At 42.3% G+C, this 19863-nt stretch overlaps 1 long non-coding RNA gene across 8 annotated transcripts in view; it reads left to right on the top strand.

The window, feature by feature from the left end:
• The first annotated feature begins 1413 nt into the window (after nucleotides 1-1413).
• LOC136007434 (uncharacterized) overlaps nucleotides 1414-19863 on the top strand; it is a 40926-nt gene continuing 22476 nt past the window's right edge. For 2 of the 8 annotated variants that reach the window (XR_010609705.1, XR_010609703.1), the window contains exons 1-3: nucleotides 1414-1511; nucleotides 2596-2652; nucleotides 4285-4374. This is a non-coding gene — a long non-coding RNA (uncharacterized LOC136007434). Of the gene's footprint in view, nucleotides 1512-1626; nucleotides 1732-2595; nucleotides 2653-4284; nucleotides 4375-5895; nucleotides 6677-9807; nucleotides 9989-11225; nucleotides 11319-12168; nucleotides 12449-12796; nucleotides 14466-16061; nucleotides 16578-19863 lie in introns of those variants that run through there. The other 6 variants (XR_010609701.1, XR_010609702.1, XR_010609700.1 and 3 more) reach the window with 6 other exon arrangements.

The following is a 19863-nucleotide window of genomic DNA, read 5'->3' as shown; positions in this document are numbered from 1 at the left end:
CACAATCACCATTCACAATCTCCTCAGTGACTTTATAGCCAATGATAGGATTTTTCAAGTTCATAGAAACTCATCAAAACACCTCCTGGTATTTTTTTCTTCTCCATCTAGCCATGCTCACTTAAAGCATAATCTGTACTGCTCCTGCTAGCGAGTGAGGGCTTGGTTTGATGCCTTAGGGCCCGCTGAGCACTTCTTTATTTCTGGCAGCTCCTTGGGATTTGTGAACTGGAAATGGGAATGTTGCGGGCTGCTGCAGCACTTTGACACGTTCCTTTCCCAGGGGTCATATCTAACCTCGAGCGATGCTTTGTGTGTACTGTTAACAAGTCAAGCTTTGCAGGGTCGCTCTCTAAAGTTATTGTCAGGAAACTGAGTGGTTTTATGCTTTCTTTTGCTGGTCTTCTGGGGTTAAGGTTTCATAGCTCTATATTTGAGGCTCCCCAGTTCTTTTGGGTGGGTGCTACTTGAGCCCATAAGTTCTTTACAACATGACTGGCGTACAACATCTTCCAGCAGAAGAGGACATGCAATATGCAGGGTGGGGATCTCCTTGAACCTCCTCTCCTCAATTTCATGGGCCGTTTCTGATCAACATAGGGCTTGGAAGCTGTCAGAGAGAGATACTCCTGTGTTTCTGAACCACCAGGAACTCCAGTCCCTGAAGCCAGAATCGTACCACAGCAGTGCAGGCTGTACTGGTTTATGCCACTGATGGCTCCAGCACATGACTAAATGCCACTCTGGTTCTGATTTAGCTGAGGTGTGAATGGGGAAAGGAGGGAAGAGGGAATATGGAAGTTTCATAGTCTCTGTGGATGTGTGTTTTTCCATGATGTAGTACAGCTGTGGCTGTGTACCTGCGCACATTTAGATTGGGACTGTGTGTTTCCTTGTTGATGAACACTGTCTCTATCCCTGCACAGCTCCAGGGAGATTTGCTGAAGCAATAACATGGCAAACACAGGTATGGCTGTGGGTACAGAGCTGTTATATGGCTGAGTGGGAATGTGCTGAGGGTGACTTTCTGAGGTAATGGGTTGCACCAAAGCCTCCCCTTCTAGGGCAGGGGTTAAGAATTGACTCAGATAAGAGTAGGTCCAAGTACTACCCTATTATAAGGCCTTTCAGGTGTTATTTGTGAGCAGCCTGTATTTCCAAATTGATTTTTTCCCCACTTATATTCTGACTCAGAGCAACCTCTTGCTCTAAACAGGCTGCACACTCACCCTGAGTGATGTTTCCCGCATCCAGGGCAGCTCCCCTCTGACAGAGCCAGCAGAAGGCATCGCCAGGAGGCTGTAATTAAGGGTGTTACCAGAGTTATTTGCTCTGTTCCCAGCAGGCTCTGAAAGGGTGATCAGGAAGAAACTAGAAATACTTGCTGGGCCTAATGAGGTAGGCTTGAAGTGATAGGGGTATCCCATTCTCATTTTCTCAGAGGGAAGTAAGAGAGCTTGGTGTCAGGTAGCAGACAGCATGGACTCAATGAATGAATGAATGAATGAATAGTAAGTTGGTTTTTAAGCTGTATATGTGATGGTAATGTTAATGTTTAGTGGAGTGTTTTTCATCAAGGGTCTTTTTTCCCCTTTCTTGTTTTGCCCTTGCTGCTGCTCATCTCAGTTCAACAGAAAAGGAAGACTGTGCAACCAAGAATGTCACAAGATTAGCTCTGCTTTGTGATAAGGCAAGATTTGGCCCATACAAAGTGCTGCTGGAAGAACAACAGTAAGCTGAGGAGCTGGTAGCTCCTGAATTTTTGGGAATTAGAAATCCCTCAGTCATTAAGAGGTTTTCATTTCATGTTAACCTCTTCCCAGGCTTTTCACTTTCAAAATGTTGTCTTCTATTGTCACAAGGATTCTGGGGAGGGACTCTTCGTCAGAGACTGTAGTGATAGAACAAGGGGCAATGGGTTTAAACTAAAACAGGAGGAGTTCAGGTTGGATATAAGGAAGAAGTTCTTTACTGTGAGGCTGGTGAGGCACTGGAATGGGTTGTGCAAAGAAGTGGTGAATGCTCCATCCTCTGGTGGTGTTCAAGGCCAGGTTGGATAGAGCCTTGGGTGACATGGTTTAGTGTGAGGTGTTCCTGTGCACCCCAAGAGGTTGGAACTAGGCTATCTTAAGGTCTGTTCTAGCACTAACCATTGTCTGATTCTTTGTTATTTAGCTCCTGGAGAAAAGGGGACATTTGTGTTGTGATTTTGGTTGCCTACTCTGAATCCATTCCTGGAACTGTGACCAAATGAGGTCTTGGTAGTTACTGCATTTAGCTAGGTATTTTAGAACTCCTTAGAGCTCTGTCCTGATCCTCCTTGCTGTGAAACTGATGGCAGACCTCCTGCCTTTCTGAAGGGACGTAGTTAGGGTGCATTGGCAGCAGCAAGGAAAGCTGTATTGTGAGTTTGTGGAGGGGATGCACGCTGAAGATGTCCTGATCTTGGTTGCTGTTACTTGTGTGGGGGCCTGGACAGTTGTTTCTCTTGTGTGCCTTTTCCTTCTCACATTTTGTCTCTAAGACAGTAAATGGCACACAGGAGGAACTTGCAGTGGTTTTCCATGGTCTTTCAAGTGTTTTCATTCCCAACAGCACTTGCCATAACATAATGATGAACCTTGGATTGGGTCATGGGAAGAGGTTGCTGAGGTAAGCATATGGGTAGTGTGTGTGATGCTCTGAGTGGTGTTTGGGTTTCTGCTGCCTGATCATCTGCATTCAATACCCTGGGCAGGAGAGGGGGAACAGGGTCTGAGTTGCATGCTCGGTGCACTTGTGTGCCCTTAAGGGTGCCTGTGTCTTAGCAGAGACTTTGTTTTTGATATTTTGCCAATGAGATCACAGGTGGCAGCTTAGTAAAATCATTTAAACGTCTGTAACATGCTATGTCAAAACCTGAATACAAATTATTGCCCAGATTCCACTAATTGATGCTTAATAGAAAGAAAAATAGTGCAGGAGAAAAACCCTCCTAGAAACAATCAATAAATTAAAGATGCTTGGGGATATAAATTCAGCAGTTAAATGAGATACTAATGAAGATGGGAGTTTAATGGTGAGTAGTCTCATTACACTGTTTTAAAAACTCCATTTGATGTAGATTTTGTACTGGTAAAAGGAAGACAGCCCAGTGACAAACATCCATGAGAACAAAAGTTGTTCTGGTATATGAACACAACTACTACTGTCTATTGCTAAGAAGCTTTACTTCCCCATTTCTGTCAGTTGTTGAAAGATCTGGGGGGGGAAATATGGAGCAGTTAATTAAAAAACAACTAATGACTGTTCCACAGGGTCAGTTCGTTTCTCGGAGCCTAAAATGTGCAGGATATTAACACATGTATCATTTTTTTGACACTGGAGGACAATTGCAGAGCCCAGCATTGCTGCTACTGGTTTTAAAGCAGAACTTAATTAACTAAAGATGGGCTGAGCAGGTTTGGCTGGAAATGGGCAATGGGTTTCCAAAGAGACGAGCTGCTTGCATATTGCCAGACTACAAATTAAGGATGTTGCTTCCTAACTCATCTCAGCCTGCTGAGCAGCACGGTGCTGTTACCACCCAGCTCCCACCTTTACCTCACGGCTGGATGTCATCCCTATCTCCAAACCCTTAAGCATGTTTCACTTAACCTGTTCTAGGCGTCTGCCTTAGGGTGAGATGAATTATGCCCCTAAAATTCCCATTTCTCACTGTACTGGGGACAATAACTCGGACAAATCCAGCATTTGCTGTCAGGTAAGATACCCTAGAGTGGGCAAGTTTGCACCTGCAGGCTGCAGCCCACTTGTGCTTTGGCTAGACCAACAAAGCTCTTGGGTAGAAAAAATACAGCTAAGTCCATTTCTGCACATGCTTCAGCCCCACTGTGGCTGGGAAGAGGTGGTTTGTTAATGCCCCTGCTTTGCTTTGACACTGGTGAGGCATTTTTCTTATGTCAGGGTGGAATTTGGTGAACGCAATTATTTTCCTTTATCTTGCAGTTACGTTTAAACTGCATCTCTGCTGGTACATGCTCTGTTTTGATTAATATTAAACTTCCAGATCATCTTTTTGAATTGGAGCAATTTCTTAGAACAAATAGACCGGAGAGCCAGATTTCTGAGTGATTAGTAGCAGGCTGAGAGCGCTGGATGCTTGGGGAGCTTAACGATTCATGGCCAGATTCATTCACCATGGTTAGAGTGGTGGGCATGTCACAGCTGCGATTCCTCTGGCAAAACCTCAGCCTGAAATGATTTTAAATCAGGAGTTCAGTTTTCCATCCCCTTTCTTTCCAGGTTGGCTGCCTTGCTGAAAGGGGGGAGGAGAGACATCCTCCCATCCCAGGATATGCGGAAAAATATCTGGCTATGAGGACCCGATGGGCTGTAAGTCTGTTCTTCCATTTTCTCTAAATTCCTGGGCACAGGCAAAAAACCTCCCACTGGCTCCAGTGTTTTCATCCCAGGGGATGCCTATCTGGGTGCTATGCAGGGTAGGGGGCAGACCTGGATGCAGCATGGCTGTATTTTGTTCTGGCTTGTTTGGTTTTTTTTGTGAGGAAGATGCTAAATGGGAGATGGAAAGAATGACTAGAAGAGGTCAGCTATAGGTGCCACATGACCTGATGTAATATGAAGGGAAAGAGGAGGCTTTCACTGATTTCAGCTGTAATCTAATGGTTCGGCACTAGTGGAAGTTCTGGCTTTAAGGGTTTTGGAAGCACAGCAATGACATGTTTCTGATTTCCCCCCAAATACACCCGATATTGGTATAATGCCAATGGGTTGCCGTCAAGCACATATAGTGCTGTTTCTGGACTAGTCTGCTACCAGAATGCAGCATGAAAAATAGTATTTGTAGCCAAATGAACACTAAACCCTTTTTTCGTTTATTTAGTTTTAATGCATAAATGGGTTACAAACAGTATGTGCAAAAGATGGATTTTCCCATGCAGGACATGAGGGGTGTGTGCTGGCTGAGCCATAGGGGGTCAAATGCAGATAGGTGAGATCATTGACTGTGCAGGAAGGCAACAGCAGTGCTTATGGGACAAGAACCTTATGTTTTAGGACTAAGAAAATATATACTTTGAAAACCAGATTTTGCATCTATGTTGACACTTTTGGCCCTCAAACTCATTTTTCATAACTAAGATACAAATTTACCTTCTGCATTGAATAAGGTCAGGTATTCAGCTGGGATTTGGACCTAGGCTGTTACAGAGCAATGAGTACTCAGTACCTTCAAAAGAATTAAAAACATGAAGGGCCCATCACATCTTTGGGAAAGCTGTTGTTGTTGCTGATCCTGTGAAGTTTTGAGCACTTGTTGAATAGGAATTCAGGATTTTGAGTGTTTCTGGAGACTGGGACCAAGGCCTGGGTACTCTATTATCAAAACTCAGAAATTACTTTAAGATGTTGAACATTGGCGGTGCATTATATCTTGCTGTGGAAAAGGTCATCCCTGTTATTTGTAGAGGGAGGGTTGCCTTTGCTTCATGGCTGGCTGACTTTTTGGGCTACATGGTATAATTTATAACTACTTATTGTTTGCAGACACTGGGCTGAGGATATTTTGTGTGTGAAATTTAAAATGCAGCCTGTTGTAGTTGGATATGTGGAACAGAATTCTTTTGTCTGGAAGGAGACAGACACCTGGACTTGCCACCCTTGGCTTCCTCTTCAGTTAAAGGGGAGGAAAACAGGGATTTGTAGGGCATGAATTATCATAAAATAGCTGTTTAAAATATTTCAGATGCACCCATCCACAAAAGTAGAGAGACATGCAGATACTGGCAATACAGAGAGATTGTCACTATCTCACATGGTAGCGTTTATGTTGTAGATGTTGGAGGTAGGCTGTGTTAACTCTTTTTTCCTGGTGTCTTTCTGTTCTCTGCACAGCTTGTGTAAAATCAAGGAACTGATGCTAATGTGCATGGAAAATTAAGAACCCACTTAGTGAAGGATTTAGATGCTTGAGCAATTGTGTTAAAATGCTCACCTGCACGTCACAGTGAAGTCAGTTGCCTTAAAAACATGAAGGAATGTAAATTCCTTAATAAATGCAGAACAATCTATCATATTTTTGGGCTGTCAGTCTCAGAATTTACAATTCCATGCAGAATTGGTTCAAAACTATGCAGAAATGCATTAGCTGTCACGGCCCATTTCTTCAGTGCAACTCTGTTTTTGAGTAGTAGCGTTAGCTTTTTAAGCAGGCTCCAGGTGTTTGATATTGATATGAGCAAATGAGTTGAGGTCTTCTTATGCCAGTCACTGCACAAACCCAATGTGGCCTTACATAGCAAGTGTGAAGTTCAAGCCTTGCCCTCATCCATGATTGGCTTGGGAGCCAAAGGAGTGTGGCCTTGCATGACAGCTAAACCTGAGCAAACTATGAGCTGCTGGTTTTCCCCACTTCCAGCCATATGTTCTTGTCATTTTTCCTGCAACTGTATGATCTGAAACAAAAAGGAGAACCAAACCAACCACAAACAAATCCTCATTTTCATCTGGCTATCCAGTTGAATCAACACCTGCAAAATCATGATATCTAGATCCCAACTGTGGGAAATCTTACAGCTCTCTTGGATCAATGCAAGTATCTTGTGAATCTTCACCATTAGTCTCTTGGTTACTGGACCTGCCACCTTGACTAGAATCTTGTCCCCCAGAGAATCTCCCTGTGCAGTTTGCAATACCTCTTTCCAGGCATTTTGCTAGAGTTAACAAATGGCTGTGTCACAAAGCACTGATTTGTATCTGTTTGACACTGATTTTGCTAGTTTGGTGTCAAAGAATAAAATCATAGAATCATCTAGGTTGGAAGAGACCTTTAAGATCATTAAGTCCAACCATTAGCCTAGTACTGCCATTTTTGCCACTAAACCATGTCCCTAAGCAGCACATCTACATGTTTAAGTACCTCCAGGGATGGTAACTCCACCACTTCCTTTGACAGCCTGTTCCAACACTTGACAACCCTATCAATGGAGACATTTTTCCCAATATCCAATCTAAACCTTCACTGACACAACTTAAGACCATTTCTTCTTGTCATGTTGCTCGATAACTGGGAGAAGAGACTGACCTCCACCTCAGCAATGAGGTCTCCCCTCAGCCTCCTTTTCTCCAGGCTATACAGCCCCAGTTCCCTCAGTTGCTCCTCATAAGACTTCAGCTGTAGACCCTTCGCCAGCTTCATTACTCTTTTATGGGCATGGTCCAGCACCTCAGTGCCTTTCTTATAGTGAGGTGGAATGAATCAGACTTGTTTTGTGGGACCAGTCTCTGACTGCATAGCTACAGGTGTTTTGTTGTTATGGAAATCCAAGTACTAGCCTCTTTTGTGAGTGGAGAATCAGAGACTTGTATCAATGAAGCACAGCCTTCCGTCTCTTCTCATCACTAGTTAAGTAAAACTGTATGGAGCAAGTATCACCAACCAAGACCTGGATAAAAACCATGTGCTGCTGTTAAACCCAAGATACTCTCCAAAGCTTTACATTCATTGTAAGTGACTGTGAGGAATACCTTTTAACTAAGTAATTTTCTTGTCAGACAAATAGTCTTTGAAGTCATGCAAAGTACGTACAAAGTGTGTGTATGTGAGTGGCAGGTGGAGAAACATCACAAATTACATTCTTGGCACATAAGAATTCACCTATTACTCTGTTATAGCTGTGATTTCAGTACCTCCCAGTAACCGCTGTTTGTCCAGGTGTCAGGTAGGTGATGGTGGAATGGCCAGATGTGAACCACAAAGGACAAGAAAGCAGCGCATAAGTTTGCATTAACCCTTCCTAGCCTGGACAGTATGTGCCCAAGTGAGCCTGCCCAAGAGGAGAAAAGTTGATGGGATCATTGTGTCCTATGATCAGACAGCACTGCGCCATGCAGGATATTAAAGGCTGTTCTTTTGAGAATCAGTTGAAGGAGAGGCACAGTTTATCAACAGTAGTCCTTGGAAAAGTTTCTCAACAAATGGTCTCTGGAGAGAGGACACATTGGAAGACTACACTTCTGATAACAGCCTGTTAAAATATCAAGGTCAATGGAAGAGAACCGTGTCACTATAATGTGGGCCATGAAATGGTTTACAAGTTGACACCAGTTTTCCCCTGAGTGTTCCTTCTCCTTTCCTCTCTGTGTAGTGTGGTGTAATTGTGTGGAAAATAACAGAATTTGGATCAAAACCAGTGAAAGAAACTCCTCGGGAAGGAGCAAGGAGAAAGTGAGATAACATCAAGTGGCTGTTGGCAGTTACTGCAATACATTAGTGTCTTCATCAAGATCCTAGACATAGACAAATAGAAAAGGACTAACAGAAAACAGCAGAAACACTTTTCCCTAGTAGTTTCTTAAGTAATTCATTAAAGAATATCATGAACTTGGTCAAGGCAGCTCCAGAAATCACTGAGAGAGGCTTTATTGCTGCAAAGCAAGCACTTGCTGCATGCTGTGCCACCTAGCCAAGCTTTCAATGTGGGCATCTCTCCTGTTCTGAGCAAGAGAACTCCTACAACACCAATCCTCAGTGATCTTAGCAATAAACCCAGGGTCTGTTTGAACAGAAGTGTGCTTCTTCCTAAAATTTTGGTACTTCTGAAGAGAGCTGTTTCTCTTTTGTTGCCTACTTTGTGTGTGCAAGTGGAGTTTCAGTTGCTTTTGCCCCATATTAAGCTTACTGCTGAAATGGAGAAGGCTTTGCCTGGCCTGCTTGCCCATCCTGTGCCCTTAACTAAAACTGAGCAGTACAACTGTTGCTTACAGGTGTAATCTCGGTTAAACCTCAACACCTTTCCCTTCTCACGACCTTTGATATCAGCAGTCAAGAAAAAACACAAGGGGAGAATTATAAAAATTGATTTCTATTTCACTAGAAATATTTCCCCTTTTGGCCACAAACTGAGACTGTTCTGACTCTAACCAGTCCTCCCTGGGGTTTGGTAACAGTAGCTCACAGGAGGATCCAGCTTATCTGAAGACCAAACAGTATATTTCTCATTTCCGCTTAGTGGTGAGGTGTTTAATTGCTGCTTAGTTTCACCAGTCAAGTAATTCACATTGATGTGTTAAAAGCAGCCAGCAGCAGTTAAGCTTCATTCAGGGGCTGCTGTGAACGATCCTGACATCTTTTTGCTGGTGCTGGCTCTGCAGGATGGAAGTGCTCAAATTTCTCCTCTCAAGTGGGCAAACAATCTATAGAAAATGAAGTCTGAAAAGCCATGAGGTTGTAAGGCAGCTTAAAGCAGAGGCTCTATTGGCTGAAATTTCTTGTCGTGCACAAATTCAGGTTGAAAATTAAAGTGTTGCCAACTTACTGGTAATTTAGGAGGGGAAGTATTGCTTAAATACAATGAGACAGGGTTGAACAAGAAACAGAGGGTATTCACTTCATAAAGTCCATGCAGGTTTATGTATCTACTGAGCAAACGCTGTCCTTAAGGATGTATCAAGTTATAGAGGTCGGTAGATATAGAGATGGCTATGTTTGAAGTCTGTAACTCTGCTTGGTGGACTCAGTCCTCACTTGCATTACTGTAAATGAGGTGCAATTCTTCCAAAGTCTAAAGCCCTGCCTTGCATGGCTGTTTGCACTTTTTGGCAGAGTTGTAAAGTGCTGCTGCTAGCTCAAAATCATAAAGAGTTTATACTCAGTAGCAATTTAAATCTACCTTATTTTCTGTGGGGTAATTGTGGGTCTGCAGTGAAGCAGCATAAGCAAATAGTCTGGCCTCTTTATTGATGTATTTATTTTCTTAAGTTACTTCCTTTTTTGTCTTGTCTTTTCTGATGGTCTGATACTGCCAGCCCTGTGTGGGAGCTCCATGCAAGATACAGAATACCCTACATGTCTCTGCGTATCTATAGGTACAGAGGCTGTGCAACTTGGAGGCAGATAAACAATTTATTTTCATGAGTTAGAAATGACCAGATAACTCATGAGTGACAGAGCACAGCAGAGCCAGAGTCAATGATGCATGAATGTACCAAAGTGGTGGAAGTAAATTGTTTGCTGCAACTTCTCAGAGTGGCTGCTGTGCTGGATGGGAAGTTACACTTGTACCACCTTTTGGGCAGTCTATGTAGACTTATAGAACTTGTAGCATGATTTGCTATGAGGGAATGATCATCGGGTTTTAGCTTCTTGGTGGGTCACACCATCAGGCTCGCTGGAGCACTATGTGGGCACTGTTGTAAAGGGCAGGCTTCGTGGCTGCCACAGAGTTCAAGAAATAATTTGCTTATATAAATTATGCAGTCAACTGATTAATATATTAAGAGGTGCAACTGCTGTAATAGCAGACTAATAATACAGAGCTGCTGCTCGTGCTTAACATGGTCATAGAATCATAGAATCATAGAATAGTTAGGGTTGGAAAGGACCTCAAGATCATCTATTTCCAACCCCCCTGCCATGGACAGGGACACCTCTCACTAAACCATCCCACACAAGGCTTCATCCAACCTGGCCTTGAACACCGCCAGTGATGGAGCACTCACAACCTCCCTGGGCAACCGATTCCAGTGTCTCACCACCCTAACAGGAAAGAATTTCCTCCTTATATCCAATTTAATCTTCCCCTGTTTAAGTTTTAACCCATTACCCCTTGTCCTGTCACTACAATCACTCTTCTTCAATTCAGACAATGCAAACAGACACAAATAAAAGGCTAAGCTGAGTAATAACAGCTGCCTGATATTCCATCTGCAAGCGTGAGGGTCTTTAGATGAACTGAAAGCCTTAGAGTATGAAATAGCCACTCATCTACAGAAACTCGTATCTTACCAAGGGGTCTGTAACTCCTGCTCCCAAACTCATCTTACCCTCTGTGCAATACTGCAATCTGATGGCAGTTTGAGAGATGGTATTCCACTTGTCTTTCAGTTAATGAATATGAGTTGAAAGGAAATGGTAGCATAGCCCACGTTTTACCTAGAACAAAGTTTAGCTGTGTATTTTTAGCTAATTAGTAGATTATTTCTTAAAAAAACCTTACATGCCAAAAAGACCCAATTTCCCCCAAATCCCACACCACTTGGCTGGAACCACTGGGTGGTTTCTCATACCCAACCCCCAGCTGTTTGCATTCATCGGAGTTTGATGTCTTCAAACTGAGAACCACAAACCGGAGAATCGATATCATCTACTGAGCACAGCATAAACACAATCAATTAATTCCTTTATATGGAAAACAATCTGGAACTCAGCTCACTTCCTCTTTCAGGCAAATTATAGCGATAAGAGTTTCCCCGAGCTGAAACCAGAAGCACCAGCTTTCTGCGCACTTAACCTATAATTGTCTATAACATGCGTGGAGGTAAGTGAGACGCAATTTTATTCACAAGAGTTCCATTATCTTTAATCAGCTTCTACATAATTTCCTTTGTATCCAATTGTTTTGGCTTTAAATATGTTCTACATTTCCTTTTCATGCCTGTGTAGCCAAAAGGTGAAGAAGTCAATTTTATGTTCACAAAAATACTCCATTTGCAAGAGTTTTAGCAGCGTGACTATTGAAAACAGGAATAAATAAAGTTGTTTTTAGGAGAAGAATTTTGAACCATTTAAGCACCTTTCCCTCAGCTGTGCCCTAAAATGCTTTACAGAGTAAACTAAACGCTTTATGAAACTGTAATATAATCCACAGCAGCAAGAACAAACAAGATGATAGAAACCAGAGGAAAGAGACCTTTTTGAATAGGCTGTTTAAATAAAATACAATGGTGCCAACAATGGGCCGCTTTCATTTGAGACCAGCTCTTTACATCTTGATCTTGTAATAACCTAAAATATGTAGAAATTTAAGGGAGTAAAGAAATCTCTGCAGTCCTTATGAATTGATATGCCCTAGTGAAAGGCTGTCCTCACTTCCTGAGGGCTGAAGTGGGTCAGCAATGCATTCAATTTGACAAGAAGAGCAGCCACTCAAAGCTTATTGCCGGGAAGGAGAAGTAATTCATCACAGGCATCTAAATGCTTCACTGGAGTAGGGGTTCCAAGCTGCATACTTTGGTCCAAGGAAGGGACAGACCGACTAGGGAAGGAATAGAGGCACACTAGTAAAATAATGAAACCCCCTTTTAAATTATTTTTTAATTATATTTCATTATTTGGGCTAAATAACACTGGTATAGTCTTCAAGTATTACATATCACATCTTGTTGCAGGAGACGAGGAAATTACTGCTGTGTGCATGGGCTCAAACTGCATTCAGTGCTGCAAATTAGGAGAATTTTTTACAGTTAAGGATGGTGCAATGCTGGAATACGCTGGCTGAGGATGCAGTGGGGTTTCTGATGTTTGAGATGGTTAATTAGACAGATAACCATCCTTCAGGAATGACACAGATGTATCTGACCCTGCTTTTGGAGAGCAGTATGGGTCTGATGACTTTGCATGGTGCTCGCAAGCCCTAATTCTCTGCACTCCAGTGTGGGCACCTTAAGATTGGTCACTGTTACACATGTGGGTTTGGAAAAAGAGCACACCCTACTTCCCAGCTGAGCATCTCACAGGTGGGACATGACCTGGGAGCTGTGTTTCTGCAGATGGTTGCCTCTGCTTTTGACTCAGAGAGCTCAAATGTGCCTTATACCTGCCTGATGTGTCTCCTTTCTGCTCTTTTGTGCTGGTGGCTCAGTCCTGCCTGGTTTTAGTGCTGTAGATCTCTTTCAGCCTTGTTTGCAGATTGCCTAGTTATGGGCAGGATCTCTCTCTAAATAATACTACTTATTCAAGAATGAGTAGAATCTAAGGAAACCGTCACCGAGCAACAGATTACTTTTTTTTCCTCAGCTCTTGACAGATCTCTGTGGTTATGGCTCCTTTTCACCACCTGACTTGCAAAGTGCAAGTTGCTGCCTGGCATTTGAAAGTGTTATTGCTGTTCAGAAGGACGATTTTCTGGCATGTGATAGGCAAGAACAATGTCTCCTACTTTTAACTAATGATTGGAGGAACTTAAAGGTCTTTTCCAACCTATACGATTCTATAATTTTAAACACTGCTTCCTTCCATGGATGTTTGGACTTTTATTGCTTCTAGTGGCGATGTCAGGACTGCAAAGCAGCTAATGGGGATGGATTCCCTCCTGCTTTTGCTGGTGATAATGCCAGTTGGCTGAGATCCAGGATTTGTTGAAGTGTGTTTGTGTCCCATCATGACTACAAAGCAGCCTCTGGTTCATGAATCCGCTGGAGAACAGCCAGAAAGGAGAGGCTGCCGTTGGGTCAACCAGAAGCTCTTCTCATCTCACTGTGTGCCTGGACAAGGGATCACTGAGCAGATTTGTCCCAAAGAAGCATTAAGCAGCATTATGTTTTCCAATACAAAATTCTCTTGCTTGTGTTGACCAGGACAGGGTTTCCTCTTGTCACCTGTCATGCAGCCTAATTGCTTCACCCAGCCTTGATTCGGGGCTCAGGATTCAAGATTCCCGAGAGATGTGATAAAAATCCTTTTCTTTCTCTCTGTTGTATGCATCACGCTGGTCATCACCATAACTCCCTGGAAGCAGTGCCTGTGATACTGCCACCATCAGCTCGGTGCTTAGCCCAGGGATGTGAGCTTCTGTAGCTTGCTCTGTCCTTGGCTGCAATTGCATGTACCAGCAACAGTGAAACTCTGTGGACCTTCACTTGTTTTCCTCTTGGACCTTAAATGTACAGCACCTTACACAGGGAGGTCCTGAGTCATCACAAGTCTCAAGTGGGTGATGTTTATTTTCCCTCTGTTGCCTATTCGCTTCCTGAAAAAAGGAAGATCAATGGAATAATTCAGCTCACATGACCTCTGGGAATAGAGGATGCTGCCAGTGTATTTTTTTTTTTTTAAGAAAGGGGGGAAAAAGGAGGAAAGAAATAAAAAATCCTGAAGGTTTAAATGCAGCCTCCTCCATGACCCCTCTCCAAAACCAGTATTACCCGAACAAAATAATGTCTTGCTTGTACTTATTTATTTATTTTCCTCAACAAGGACTGTGAGTTCATTTGTTTGTTTTACATTGCCTGCTCGGAACAGTGTAGCTGTATGAGGTTAAAGAGATCCTCCGAGAAAGATCCTATTGATTTTAATTACCGAGAAACAGCCCACAGGGACAAAAGGACTTTGGCTGTTTATTTAGCCATCGCTGTGCTGCAGTATTGTGTAAGGAGAGATCAAATCAGTTGCCCTCATTATTACAATAATAATAAGGCAGAAAAGGTGCCTCAGGGCCTTAGGATTTTTTCTTTAAGAGGCAATAACCTCCACCACTCCTCCCACTAACAAAAGGCAGACTTGAGGAACAAGGAGCAATTACTATTAGTCAATATTAATTCAATTAGACTCATGTTATTTATATCATGAAAAGGATTGTTTAATGTTTTAGAAATATCCCATCCAAATCAGGGGCCACATCTATTCATTTACAGATTTATTTTTATCACTGCTAAATGTACATTAAATGGTTTCCACCTCCTTTGGACTGAAGCTAAATTTAATTAGGTACTTGGTATAAACAGCAGCTAAACCATGTTTATTGGTAAAATGAGTGTTTATAATTGTATCTGAGTTGAAAATACACCTTCTTGGGTGTTAAACTGGAAACCGTCCAGGGATGAGCAAGTGTTCCTTGCCTGGGATCTTCTCCTACTTGTTCTAGGCTAACCTCAAGCCAGATTTATGGTGGTTTTGATGACAGCAGAAATCAGTTTGTTCTGTTTATGCTATTTGCTATTTTTGGAGCCTGCACCTCTGAATTCATCTCCACTTTGTGGCTTGGTTTGTGTTGTCTCATGAGAATTTAGTGTTTCCCCATGAGTATTCTCTTTCTTAAATACTTTTCAATGAATGCTTGATGCTTTTGGCCAGAAGAGCCCAAACAGCCAAATTACAGTGCTTTATGTGAACTGTGTCTCAGATCTCACTTGTACCTTAAAGAAAGATTAGCCCATATTCTTTTTGGCATTGATCTTGTAAAACTGCTTGAGTGACCCAAGAGCAATTCAGCAGATGGGTGTATGCAGGGGAAGGTTGTATAAAAGTCAGCGTCTTAACACAGAGGTGAGCAAATCTGGAAACAGTTGTTTGAGACAGAATTGGTCTTTCAAACACCTTGGCCAGGCCATGTGTAGGTGCATGTTGTTATTGGTATGGAGGAAATAATGGAGCTGCACATCATTGAAATTAAGTTGTAATTTAACTGTGATCTGTGGGAGCCTTATGCTTGTTGAGGACTCTGCAGAAGGACTTTAAAGAGAGCCCAAGCAGTTTAGCTGTCAGCATCATTTGCAGTCTTCTGTGCAAAAGGCACGGCAGAACTTGAGTCAATGTTTGTGCTCCAGCTCAGCAACTAACTTCGCACTTCAGGGTTTTCTTTATTTTCCTTTAAATCATGGCGTTAGGAAAGGATTTCCTGGTTCTTGCTCTGCTTCAGTTGAAGCTTTTTGAACTTCAGAGGATGTCACATGTTTTAACTGTGAGTTATCCTCTGGACCACCAAATCTGTGGCTCACTGACTACTTGTGTGTCTAAGAGAGATCCTAAGCATTTCAAGCAAGGCTCCTGCTGGTAAGGTTAACGCAGCACAGCACTGCGCATGTGTTGCAGTCAGTCCCTTGTTTAAATATGTTCTTCTGCTGATGGTGCTTCCTTCTATACCCAAAGAGGGTGTAGATTTGGCCAGGATGCTACAGAGGCTATGTCTTTGAGCTCAGAGTTGCAGCATTGCAGCATTGCCCTAGGATGTTGAAAAATTCCAGGTACAGGAGCTTTCCCAGTGGCTTGCTTTTACAAGATGGGTTACAACAGTTGACTCAGAATGTCTTAGTAATATTTTACCTTTTTGTCAGTGTATCAGTTCACTGTTTAACTAATTATCCAAAGCAGAATGTGTCTACTCCACTAAATTTTCTTCACCATGCTCATTTTTTGGCTGAATTTAACTGACATGGTCTGCTCCTGACTGGTAAGAGCCACTGTGGATAGTGAGGGTGGGCAGCAAGACAGATGGATTTAGAAGGATGATAAACAGCTAATAACAACAACAAAAACTAAGGTGGTTTTTAAAATTGTGTTTTAGGTCTTTAATTGCATCCCAGGCTTGAAGACTGCATGTTTCATACTTCCAATTTTTCCAGCAACAACATAGACTAAGAACATCTTCAGGCTTTCCATGTTCTGGCCGTGATTTATGCTATTTCTCTTCTGTTCTATTTTGTGATATATTCTATTTCTGTTATCAACCTGCAAATCAGAATTTGTCAATATGCGAAGTGTGTGTCTAAGAAGAAAAGTAGAATAATTAAACTTATTTGCAGTGTGATAATGTGGAAGAAGAATGGATGATGATGCTGTTTTGGACTGCAGATACTGTGAAGAAGGTATCCCCTGCTGAGAAATCAGAATTAGCTGCAATTGGAGATGGAGAAGTAGCTGCAATTAGTAGTTTGGGAGAAATTGATTTCTAAGGAAAGGTTAAGTTTTCAATGTATAGAGCACAGCTAAGCAAGTACAAAATGCAGGATGTGTGACAGTATGTAAAACTGTAAATATCCAGCATCTGAAGGGAGGCTATAGGGATTCTGGGGATGGATTCTTCATTAGGGACTGCAGTGATAGGACAAGGGGTAAGGGGCTCAAACTTACACAGGGGAAGTTTAGATTGGATATAAGGAAGAAGTTATTTACTGTGAGGGTGGTGAGGCACTGGAATGGGTTGCCCAGGGAAGTTGTGAATGTTCCATCCCTGGCGGTGTTAAACGCCAGGTTGGACAGAGCCTTGGGTGACATGGTTTAGTGTGACGTGTCCCTGCGCATGGCAGGGGAGTCGGAACTGGGTAATCTTAAGGTCCTTTCCAACCCTAACTATTCTATGATTCTATGATCATAATCTATTAAAACTGGGAGTGTGAGTGGTAATGTTGGCTGTTTGTATGGCTATATCTGAGTGTGCTTTTCTATATAAACTTTTTCAAGCAGCTGCTAAATGCTAGCTGAGTCACAGCACCAGCATACAGCACAAGGTAGGCTAACAGCCCAGGTATTTACTGAGTTGTTCTGGTTTTGAAATTTGTATGGGGATCACATATGTCATAAAGTTTCTAGGTATGGTCTCTCTTTCCACATACCTGGAGCTAAAAGCTGTGCTCCAGGTAGATTGAAATTAACAAAGAATCAGTCATAAATTGGAGAGTGACTTCAGGTAAAGTTATTCCTTTCATCTGTGGTTTAGCTTCCCATTGGTAACCTATATTAAGTTCTTGGTAAGATCTATTAAATGATTTCTTAAGTGTCCCTGATTCAGCCCTCAATGTGGAGGTCAGCCTTGGTAATGTTTCTGTAGTGGCTCCTCATCAGTCCCAAAGACCTGTTTGCCTTTTGTCCTCATCTCAGTCCTTCTCTTATCTCCTGTTTCCCTATCTTTTCATCTCTATGTCTGTGTCTGTCTATTCCATTTGCATACGAAATATGCCAGTCTCTTTTGTGTCATATATTCTGGATTTACCCCCCATTCTTTTCTTGTTCACCCAGGTTTGTCTTCAGCTCAGGTGAAGGGGCATCTAACAGATTCTACTTCAGTTTCTGCTCTTCTGAAAACCTTTCCCTTACTTAGTACTCACCTTTTCAGTAAATGCAAAAAACCTGTGGAACTCATTGTTGCTTTGAGATGAAAGGGCTGTTAAAGGACCCGAGAGGTCTTGCATTTCCTCTATGTATAGAATCATAGAATAGTTAGGGTTGGAAAGGACCTCAAGATCATCCAGTTCCAACCCCCCTGCCATGGGCAGGGACACCTCACACTAAACCATCCCACCCAAGGCTTCATCCAACCTGGCCTTGAACACTGCCAGGGATGGAGCGCTCACAACCTCCCTGGGCAACCGATTCCAGTGCCTCACCACCCTAACAGGAAAGAATTTCCTCCTTAGATCCAATCTAAACTTCCCCTGCTTAAGTTTGAGCCCCTTACCCCTTGTCCTATCACTACAGTCCCTAACGAAGAATCCACACCCAGAATCCCTATAGCCCCTCCTAGTGCTCTTAATGCATTTAGCAGTGTCTCTACTGCCTGCTGTATGGTGCAACATGTTAAAAACATACCCAAAGTCTAAGGATCATAATTTCCTTTGGGCAGAGACTCTCTCCTAGTTATGACTGTGTCTGAGAAATTTCTGGGAAGTTGAGTGAAGCTGTTTGATTTCTCTGGTGTATACAACCCTCTTTTATGAGCTGATTCTTACCTGGACGTACAAATATTTATGTATCTTAGCTAGACATAATGTGAATGGTATTAACTGAGTTTTGCAAAGGAATTTTGCTTGCTTCTATGGAGATTCACAGATGGGGTCCAATCCCCAATGAATTTATAGCAGATCAGGTCATTATGCTTGGGTGGCTGTATGACAGCGTTGTGACATAGAAAATCTTGCTGTTGAAAGCACTTTTGAATCAGGGGGAGAGAATAAAAGGATTCTCTGGTTCACCCTCTTGGTCATGGCTTTTGGTTATGGTTATAGCTTAACATAACTACACATTGAACCACTGTGCATTTTTATGGTCACATGTAGGGTGGTCGGCGCTTGCATAGGCACAAGAGATTTGAAGCTGTTCTCTTTTTGTTTTTTTTTTCTCTTTGAAAGCTACATTAATTGTTCTGATGTCTAAGCATCTGCCCGATATGCGTTGTTTCCCCTGCAGACTGAGGACGACAATAGCTAAATGCAAATTTATTGAACAAGCAAGCTACAAACCCTGAAGTTAGCACAATATTTCAATGGAAATCATACTTTGTCAAAGGCACATGTGTCAAATTTTCTTGCTGAAGATTATGGTTCATCAGTACCACAATTAATTAAAAATATCCCAGAATATCTCACCAAACTTACCCATTCCTCTGCTGTTTCTATATATAGCTTTTTAGCTTTATAAACCAATGACTAACTGCAGGGAGGCAAGTGACTTTTATTAATTTGAATACACAAAATGAAATGTCTTGCTTTATAAAGGAATTCACTTTTCTGTTAACTCATCCATTCCATTTTCAGTGGCAAAAATGATCTTTAAATAATTCTCCAGTTTTCATTTTATGTGTTTTTACAGTGTTAACTGGCAAAAGCTGATTCATTATCTGCTGTCCTAAGTTTACCTACTCTCAATAACTCACAAGTTCAGGTCACCCTGCAGTGCCGCCTTTCGCCTTCGCTCAGATACCATGTCTAACTGAATGGAATTGACCTGTTTAAGGCCTCTTCACTCCAACTGAATTATTTGATCATAGCCACAGACATCTGTTTGGGACAGTAATTGGTTGTTTATAACAGCAGAGGAGAGCCACCAGCAGCAACAGCAGCAGCAAGACAATAACGGCAAGGGACAAGCATGGAGGGCATGTAGACAGGTCCTGACAGACCACTGTCTGCTTGAGATAAGCAATGCAGATTAGTTATATGCACTCTATCTCACCACTGGGGCCTAATAATCCCCTTTAGCACTCATTCACAGTTATGTAGCAGACAGAAAACTAATACAGGGGAGAATGTGGTCCTACTGCCTTGCCACAAATCTCAGACACAGTTTCTGGAATCCGCGGGATTTTACCGTACAATTAGTTTTAAATGTCAATTTCATGGCAGCTCATGAGATGGAAAATAGAAGAATAGTAGGTAAAGATACCCATTGCAAACTAGATTATTTGAGAGTGAAAGATGGCTATTCAAGATGCAGCTGTCACTGCTGCTTCCTGGCTTGACAGCGACAATGTGAACATTGAGGTAAAGGTAAAGGATGACAAAAATGTAACTTGAAGGGCTGAATCACGGGGGAAAATAAAAGACACGGCATTTCTGTGCTGTTCGTGTACAGTGTAGAGACAATGTGGATTT

The sequence above is a fragment of the Lathamus discolor genome, chromosome 1 (assembly GCF_037157495.1).
Source record: "Lathamus discolor isolate bLatDis1 chromosome 1, bLatDis1.hap1, whole genome shotgun sequence".
NCBI classification, from domain to species: Eukaryota; Metazoa; Chordata; class Aves; order Psittaciformes; family Psittacidae; genus Lathamus; species Lathamus discolor.
Note: the sequence above shows the minus strand (reverse complement) of the source record. Positions and strands in the feature narration are given on the sequence as shown.